This window comes from Pteropus vampyrus, unplaced genomic scaffold (genome assembly GCF_000151845.1).
Source record: "Pteropus vampyrus isolate Shadow unplaced genomic scaffold, Pvam_2.0 Scaffold822, whole genome shotgun sequence".
Classification (NCBI taxonomy): Eukaryota; Metazoa; Chordata; class Mammalia; order Chiroptera; family Pteropodidae; genus Pteropus; species Pteropus vampyrus.
This window is the reverse complement of record NW_011889603.1, coordinates 62,896-72,330: the sequence shown is the minus strand read 5'-3', so window position 1 is coordinate 72,330 and position 9,435 is coordinate 62,896. Positions and strand designations below refer to the sequence as shown.

Here is a 9,435-nt window from a genome sequence, read left to right as displayed (position 1 = left end):
GTCCAAGGTTCTGTTTTAAACAGAGACAAGCGTCACATCCGGGGCGAGACCTTCCGAGTGTGTGTGGCACGCAAACGCTCATTAAAACGCAGGAAGCAGCCGTTCGTGTGTGGTGTTTTCTGCCTGACGGACTCTCTGTGTCCCCTTGTCACTGGGTGGGCGTGGCCTCTCGGAGCCCCTGAGCGCGTGGGCCCCGAAGTTGCTCCTTTGGGGGGTGATGCCCAAGCGGCCGGGCCTCCCAGAGCCGTCTCTTCGGAACTGGGGGATCAGACCCCTTCCTGGAAACCATGCATTTCAGCCCAAGTTCTGCCTCCGCAGCCGCACACCACGGCCACAGTCACTGTCGCAGAGTCACCGCGGATGGTTGACCACAGCACTGGTCGTGGGTGCTTCGGCTGTTCAGGGGCACGGGAGGCAGTTTCCGTCACTTACTACTACTTCTCAGCCATTTTCTCTTTCTCGTGTAAAGCAGTCGCCTTGCTTACAGAGCCAGGGCCGCTGTCTGTGACCCCGTGCGCGTGAGGTTTCCGCGTGGCCCCGTCTCAGCTACACGCACGGTGCTGCCTGGGCCCCCAGCACCCCTTCCAATCTCGCAGGTGTAAGGACGGAACGTATGGCCATGGCCGGTGACGTTCCGGGGCCTGGAGGTGGGCTGCATTTCATCTTGACGTCACCGTCGAGAGTGTTTCTGGGGAATCAAATGTGGCACAAAGCACCTTCCCTCCTTGCTTGCTTCTCGAAGCAAAGTGACCCCGTGGCTTCTTTTGGACCCTGGGCTTCAGGAAAGGATGGCCGCTGGGGGCCGGGGACACTGGCTTTGGGACTTGTCCCCTCTCTGCTCCCACGCTGGAAAACCAGGCCCAGAGAGGCAGCTCTCTATTCACAAATAGCCCGTGTATGTCGCCTGAAATCCTTCACTTTCTGTCACTCGCTATGCAAAGGGCTGTCGCTCCAGCCAGCCACCTCTGCGTGGCTGTCGCTTTGTCTTAATCCCACGTGGCCAGCCGTCCTCCTTAGTCACCGTTTTTTCATTTATTTTTATTTTTTCTTTAACGCTTTCGAATTCGAATCTCCTCTGGTCAACCTGAGACATAGCCGGGCTCCCGACTGACCTGTGTGACACATGCCCATGACGCCAGCACCCGCAGTCAATCCGCGAGGGAGGGTTCTTCTTGGCTTGGTTGGCCGCTTAGCAGAATTTTGCGGGTCAGGAAGAGTGGGCGTTGTCACCAGGTGAACGACGCGTCAACCCGCACTTACCGTTCATAAGGGTGTCTGGGTGTTTTACATCCTCCCTGTCTGTCCCCTTCCTGAACAAAACAAGGTTCTCCAGAGAGAGAGACGCCTGCGGGCAGCATCGCAGGTGCCTCTCTGTGTACTCTTGGGTGGTGGCAGGTGCGTAGGTTGGGGGTAATTCAAATCTTTAATTTCTGTGCCCAGATATTTTGCGTTTCAAAGGGCCACGCTTTGGTCCTGCAGGTCCACACCCCTGTCCATTTCCATTAGGTGAAACGTCCACCTGACAGTACGAAGCCAAAGCGACAGGCGACAAGCGAGTATCTGAGATCAATGAGAACGGCTGTTGGGGACGCGCTGACTCAGGCAGAAGCCCACACAGGGTCCCGATGAGGGGACAGGGGCAGTGGGAAAGGGGAGGGGACAGAGACGTCCGCGGGAGGAAGGCGTGATATCGGTGCAGATCACGTGACACGGTGACGCCGACTCTAAACAGTGTCTTTAATCCTCAGTCCGGAGTCACCGGTGCTGGAGCCGTGACCTCTGCTTTCTCGTCGTCCTTGCAAACGGGTCTTTGGGACACAGGTCGCTCAGGCCCCGGCCGAAGGTGACTCTGTCCTGCTTTAACGTCCGAGGGTGTGAGGATGAGACGAGCAGGCGGCTCCGGCTTCTTTCGAAGGGACCCCCTGTGTGACCGTTCAAACTGTCCTCAACTGTCGTACAGGTGGCATCACCACCGGCATCAAGAATTTCTGAGAATTTCTGAGAAAGACTCAGCGCGTGGGGCAGGGAGCTGTCTTATCTGTGTGTGCAAAGCCCCGAGCTTCCCCAGCGCCCAGCACGTTTTGAAATGTGTAGGTCTTCCTGGAAGAGCCTTCATTCTGTGCAGCGTTTTTTTGTCTTTTTTTGTTTTTTTTTCCCCCCTTTTACAGAACTGCCTGCTTTGACCATTTCCATAGCAAGCCCTAAACGGTGGGAAAAGTAGCTTGGTCCCCGTTTTAAATATGTGCTTTTAGCAAAGGGGCAAATTGCTTAACACCAGACGTGGGGGCCGTTCCGGTGTCCACCCCACCCCTGATTCTTGAGTCGAGGGGCTCGTTAGCCCTGAAGGCCATGCAGAAGGAAGCAGGACGGGGGTCAGGGGGCCGGGGGAGCCCCCGGGGCCCGGAAGCAGGTGGGGGTGTTCTGCGAAGCCGGCCCGCTCTGCCCGCTCTTTTGTGCCAGAGACGCCCGCAGGCGTGGAGGAAACTCACACGTGCACATTCCTGTCGCCCTTCCACGTCCCGACTCTGACCTGTGGGTCCAGGGAGGGGGCCCGGCCCTGCAGATTTCGGGGTCCCAGCCTCCAGTGTCCGGAGGCCGTCGAGCGGAGAGTGTGAGCTCTCGCTGCAGCTTCTGCGGCGACGGTGGCATTTCGCTTATGCTTTTCCACATTTCCTCATTCGCTTCTTTCCTCTGGGAGTTATTGGGGGGGCGCTTTCAGAATTGGGGCATCGGGAGGCAAAGGTACTTCATGAACTCCCGTTTCTGTCCTCCCGTGTCTGGACGAGACGGAACACGTGACGGGAGCCAGCACCCTCTGTCCCCGAGCGAGTGTCGGCTTCGGGCTCCGGGGACCATGCCTGCTCCGTGGCCGTGGCCGTGAGTCACCAAAACGCACGGACGCCCACTGCCACGTGGGGAGTTCACAGCGCCTCCGCGGCACGAACCGCGACCTCTGGTGATTCCCGCCCCACCCCACCCCCCAGCCCTTTACAAACGCGAAAATCATTCGTCAGCGTAAACACCATCTTCACCTCGCGAGGGGTACAGAAACGGGGTTCGCTCACCCTGGGGTGCCCCATCCTGGACTTGGGGAGACGTGGCAGTGAAAGCGAGGGGGAGCTGGGAGCGTGGCGAGGACCGGAAGGGTCCCGTGTCATGCCGTGTTGGGGACACCAGTATTCTTGTCGACGGGACAGAGTTTGAAGTCACGATCACGTCAGTGGACGATTTGTTGCACGTGCACTAGGCTTTACGTGTGATTCCATGTCTGCTGGAACGGATTCCACTTATATATATGTTGTATCTGACCTAATTATCTCTATATAGTGTATTTATGTCCTGTTCGTGCATTAATCATGTATTTATGTATCATTTAAGTGTATATTATCTATCACCTGTCATGTACCCATTTATCATCTATTTATTTACCTTTTACTTATCATCTCTATCATCTACTGTTTATTTTCCTATATTCTCTCTCTATCTATCCATCTGTCCACCCATCCATCCACCATCCATCCATCCATCATCTAGATGTCCATCCGTCCGTCCATCCATCATCTGTCTCTCTGTCTGAATCTGTCAGTCTGTCTCTCTCTTTCTCATCTATCTGTCCGTCTGTCTATCCGTACCTCCGCCTAAGCATAGACCTGGTCGCTACTATGTCTCTGGAGAACCCTGGTACAGAGATACCGGTGTGTGTATCCGGATAAAGGCACATATAGAGAGGTTGGAATCCACTCACCATTAGGGGGGCTGAGGAGTCCCACGGTCTGCCGTCTGGCAGCTGCGTGCTGAGGAAAGGCGCTGGTGTGATTCAGCTCGAGTTCGTAGGTCGAGATCTAGGGACACTGGCGTCTGAGGGCAGGAGAAGGTGATGTCCCAGCCGAGGCAGAGAGAGCGGATGCTCCGTCCACCTTTGTGTTCGAGGCGGGGCCTTCAACTGATGAGGTGCGGCCCACCAAGCACACTGGGGCGGGCCGTCTGTTTTACTCAGTCCGCCGATGCAAATGCTCATCTCGTCTCGAAGGAGCCTCGCACACCCACCTGGAAATCGTGTGTGAGTTGCTCCCTGTACAGCCTGTAGCCCCGCCAAGGTGACACGCACAGGTAACCGTCTGTCGGCTGAGGGGCAGGCAGAGCACCGCGTCCACCTGCACGTGGCCGGGGCTGCATGCGCAGGGCCGTGGCGTCCGACTGGGCTCCCCGTCAGCCCCTCGGCTTCCCTCGCGTGCTCAGAGGCAGTGTGGGTCCTCTGCAAAGTGCCCGCAACCCACATCTGCTCCCAGCGCCTAGCGGGGGTGGCACCTACGTGCAGATACAAAAGGACAGTATCGGAGCGGCGGTGGCCGGCGTGCAGGGCGGTGGCCCCTGCCGTCCATGTGGGGCTGCGTCCTTCCCCCGGGCAGCTCTGTCCTCCCCAGGGCCCCCCCCCAAGGCCGCTGCTTCCTCGGAGTCGGCCTCTCCTGACCTGCACGTTTAAGCGTGATTTTTTTTTTTTAACAGACTTTATTTTTTAGCACAGTTTTAGGTTCACAGACAGTCCCTGTCCATCTCTGCCACCAGCCGCACCGCCTGCCCTGTGCCGGCAGCAGACACCGCCCAGCGTATGGGACGTGTGTTCCCGCTGATGAGCACGCAGCGACACGTCACCGTCACGCAGAGGCCACAGCCGGCCTTAGCGTCCGCGCTTGGTGCCGTGTGGCGTGTGCGTTTGCACAGACGTGGGATGACGTGTGCCGTGTGAGGGTGTCCCACGGAGCCGTTTCGGCGCCGTGCACGTCCTCTGCTGGCGGCCAGGGACCTTGTCACCGTCGGCATAGTTCTGCCTTTTGGCGAACGTCCTGGAGTTGGGGTCACGCAGCGTGTGGCCTTTCAAGACGAGTGTCACTCACCGCGTGACACGCGTAGCACCTTCCTCCGCGTCCCCGGGGCTGGACGGCTGGTTTCCTTTCGGTGCTGAACAGCACGCCGTCCGCTGACCCGTGGATCCATTTGCTTCTCCGTCACCTGCCCACGCGCATCCCAGGTGCTCACATGTGCTTCCGAGGAGAGCGAATTATACCCTGGTCCCTTTGGGATCAGAACACGTAGACAGCAGGTGTCCGGCCAGGCTGCTGCTGCCATGTGAGGCGCTGTCCAGGGCCCCTCGAAACGCTCCGTGTCCCCTGACTGGGGACAGCCCGGCGTGATCGCCAGGTCCTGGGGTGGCTCCTGAACACAGCGTCCTCCCCGGTCCTAGGCCGGGCTTCTGCCCGGCGGTTCCCTTGTTCTTGCTGTTCCTCCCCAGAGGCAGTGGCGAGGTTCCCAAAGGACCTCAGCACCCGAGCCAGGTCTCGGCTTCCAGGCGGCGGCCACGAGCCGCGGGATACGTCCCTCTGTGCACGGAAACGCGTCTGCTTCCTCCTCTTAATTCTCTGTGGCGACGTCGGGGCCATGAGACCACATATTTGCTTGAACGCGAGTCCAGAGGTTGCCGTGGGGCTGGATGCCTTTGCTCAGACGAGCTTAACATGTACATCCGTAGACTCGGAGCAAAGCGACTGCCCTCCGTGGCCTGGGTGGGCCTCATCCAATCAGTCGAAGGCCTCAAGGGAGAAAAAGGCCACAGTCCCTGGAGGAAGAAAGATTTCTCTCTTCCGATGGCCTTGCCACTCGAGCCACAAAGTCACCTCGTGCCTGGGTCTGCAGCCTGCTGGTCTACCCTGCAGGTTTTGGATTCGCCAGTCTACACATCTGCCATCGAATGCGCCAGTGCCTTAAAATAAATCTCTCTGACTGTCTCTGTCTCTCTGTCTCTCTGTCTGTGTCTTTCTGTTTCTCTCTTTCTCTCTCTCTCTCTCTCTCTCTCTCTCTCTTTCTCTGCCACAAATCCACGGATATTATCAAAACACCTGGACATGGTCCAAAAAGGCAAAGACGTCTTTGCTTTTTGTTTTTCTTCTATTTTTTTTTTTTTTTTTACAGAAGGCTACATCCTGTGGCACAGTCGTGGACTTTTGTTCATTTTTTCTTCCTTTTTTTTTTTTTTGAGACTCTAAAAGTTCCTACTTTGAGATCCCCGCAGCCTGCCTAGCAGCTGTCGGGAAGCCTGTGTTGAAACCGCACGTGTGCTGTCCGTGGGCTCCCCCCGGGGTGACCCATCCTGAAAGTCTCCGGTCAGGATCCCGACACGGGACCTCTCCAGCGCTCTGTCTCGCTTTGGTTCCCACTTTCAACCCGTCCGGGTTTGTGTGCCCGTGCGTAGAATCCTCTGCGGCGCCGTCATCACGTGTGGCTTTGTGAGTTTGCCGGGATGGAGGGAGGTACCGTCCCCACCAGGATCCCGCGGTGGCATTTCCATAGCTTGACCCCCCTTCTTCCCACGTAACCCCGACCGTGGCCCCTCGCCCCTGCCAACCACTCACCTGTTCTCTTCCCGTTTTTCCGCCCAGCATCGTTCCCCGGGGTCGATGCGAGTCGTTGCTGGAGCAATGAGGCTTCCTTCGCACGAACACCTGTGAAAGGCTCGTGGGAAGCGACCATCCGAGCGAAGGTCTTTCCTACCACTGACGCGGCTGCGTGGCGTTTTCGCTTGCTCGTACGCCGTCGCGTCCCCGTGGGCCTGCGTCGGTGCCGTTCACGGTGACGAGGGACTTGCCAGCTCCAAGGCCCATGTAGACACATCCCCGGGCTGTCTCCTGGGAGACACGGTCTTGCTGGAGCAGCGGACAGTGAGCCCGGGCGCCGTGTTTCCGGGCTGTACCCAGCCTGGTCCCTGCTCGTCTTTCTCTCCGATGAGCACGAACATCGTCTATGGTTCTTTACTTTTGCGTGAGTTTCCGTGTCATCCCATATTTCTGCATTGTACCCAGTGTCAGTGAATTTCTCGTTCATTTCCTTTGCGTATTTTGGGGGGCGGGCGGAGTATTAGACGTCTGATTATTTTACAAGAGCTGTTTATACAGAAAGGACGAACTCATAATCCTCTCGGCCACAACTTCTCATCTGCCTTTCTGGTGTTATTTGAGGCAGTTTCGGCTCCACAGAATCAAACATTTTTTTCCCAGGGTCAGAGATAGGGGAGTTTTTCCTCCATGACTTCCGCGGCGTCCTTAGAAATTCCTTCATCGCGATTTATAAAAAACAAACAAACGAACAAAAAAACACGGCGGCACATTTTCTTCCGTTTTTGCCCTTGCTTTGTTTTGGCTTTGGGGCCCGTTTTGTTTCTTGGGCTTTTGGCCGTTTGGGCGGCCGGGGGGTGTCACTTATGTCCCCGGTGCTGGCCGTCCCCGAGGCGTGACGTCCGCCGTGCGATTCGGAATCTTCGGTAGGCATCGCGAGCCGAGGGGTGCTGCCCGTGCTGGGGGCTCCGCCACGACCCGCGGGCTCTGGGCGCCCTGCAAACGTCCCGCGTGGGCTGGGCGCAGAGCCGGTTTGACGGACGTGCTCCGTGTTTGGGTGGCGGGGTCGTCCGAACACACGCTGCTGCCGGGTGGTTTTGTGCTGCCGCGTGGGACCGTGACGCTGCGGAGCCGATTGGTGTGGGGCCAAAAGAGTCAGGCACGGGCGTGGTCACGCAGTGGCTTCGTGGAGCAGCTGTTGATTTGCAGCCGCGGGTCCCAGGTGCCAGTGGCGGTTGGCGTGGCTGAGAGCAAGTTATGGCTGGAATTCACAGAATGTGAAGTCACCAGGGTGGCCTTGATCCCACAGGACTGTGTCCTCCCAAGAAGAGGGGATGAGGACAGAGACAGGCACAGAGGGACGACCACGTGAGGACACAGGGAGGGAACGGCGTCCACACGCCCAGGAGAGAGGCCCCGGGAGGGAAGGGCCCCGTCGACCCGTTCATTGTGCACATCCGCTGTCCAGCACCGGGAGAGAATAAATTTCCATTACTGAAACCGCTCCGTTTCTGGCCGAAGAAACTACTAAAGATTTTGATCCCAGGAAGTGGGGTGTGGCGGAACCGAGGCCTGGGGGTGCTGGAGCGCCCGCGGATCCGGGCCGCAGGTGGAGGCCGGGACTTCCGAGGCGGTGGCAGAGGGAGCCCGAGGCCTTGAGAGGCTGCGGGTGTCAACGTTCGCCCTGGGCGGTTTTCGTGAGGACGGAGGGGAGGGTGTGGGGACAACTTGTGCTGCCTTAGAAGCAGATCTGCGTCATCACAGGCAGAGGGACGTGGCCAGGGATGTTCCGGGGGGTGCTGGTGAGGTCACGAGACGGTGACCGCACGCAGCAGGAAGCCGTGGCGTCACGGGGACCGAGGTGTGCATGCCAAGGGAAGGTGGACGCAGCCAGTCGTCGAGTATGGCGTCCAGTTTGGACAGAAGGCTGAGTTTGGACACGTCGGGGGCCCACAGCTCGGCTGCAGCCCACCCCCCAATCCGGCCGAGCACCCTGTTTTTCTTCTCCAACCGTAAGCTTACCCTGTGTTTGTCCTGCACGTGCCTCGTGTGCCCCGTCCACCTCGAGGAGGCCGCTGGCCCTTCCTCTGCGTGGACAGCACACGCCACCCCCGGGGTGGGAACAAGCCCAGTAGCCGGGGCGCACCTTCCCTCTGCACCGGCCTTGCTTCCTCCTTCCTGTCTGGGGGTGCGTCTTCGCCTGGCCCGCGCTGTGTCATCTTCCAGGTCCCTCCGAGCCTTCGTGCTATGTCACCAACCCTTAAGTTTGTTTCAAAGTGTCCGCCGTGTCAGCCGACACAACTTTCAGGGGCCCCTGGGTACGGAGTGAGCCGGGACGAGGTTTCCCCAGGTGCTGGCCAGTCCAGGTGTATCCTGATACAGCCATCACCCCAATTTTGCCAAAATTGCATCTACAGGAAGACGTACAGCTTAGGACACGTGACAGGAAAAACAAGGACAGCAGCCTAACCCGTCAGTCTGCTCAGGAGGAGCGGGAGCTGCTTACGCGAGGCCGGGTGGGGCGCACGATAGCACCTGGACCCCAGGTGGGGGGCGCACCGTGGGGAGCACCAAGGCTGGTCCACCGGAGACTCCCTCCCTCATTGCCAGGCCGCTGCCCGCGGCTTGTCCACAAATCCCTGGTGTCACCGGCACTTGCCGGGCCGGCTCCCTGGTGTCCTGATCTGCGATGTGCTTGTTTTACGACGCGACTACGTGACATCAGCCCTGGGGGCCTGTGATGAGGGTCGCACTTCCTGTTCCAACTCGGACCCAGGCGCTCCTGTCGTGCGGGCTGCGATGTCATACCCTGGATGCGTGCGCCCCGTTCCCGGCCGCTCAGACAGGCGCGTGTCCCAGGATGCGTGCGTGTCACCGAGGACGCTGTGCGTGCGTTCGATGATCTGAGGTGCTCTCAGAGGTCTGGGAAGAAGACCGGTGACTGTGTCATCGCCGCTCGGCCGCTGGGCCTTCGTTCTGAGCTCGGAGCTGCTGAGCAGAAACGCGGGGTGTCCTGCTGTGCGAAACCGAGGCCTCTCAGCGTAGAAGG

General features: G+C 58.8%; 1 protein-coding gene across 1 annotated transcript in view; it reads left to right on the top strand.

Annotated features, from left to right (window-relative positions):
- The window catches only part of ZBED1 (zinc finger BED-type containing 1), a 44,351-nt gene that overhangs the window by 2,937 nt on the left and 31,979 nt on the right, over nt 1-9,435 (top strand). The gene's annotated exons all lie outside the window — the stretch shown is intronic.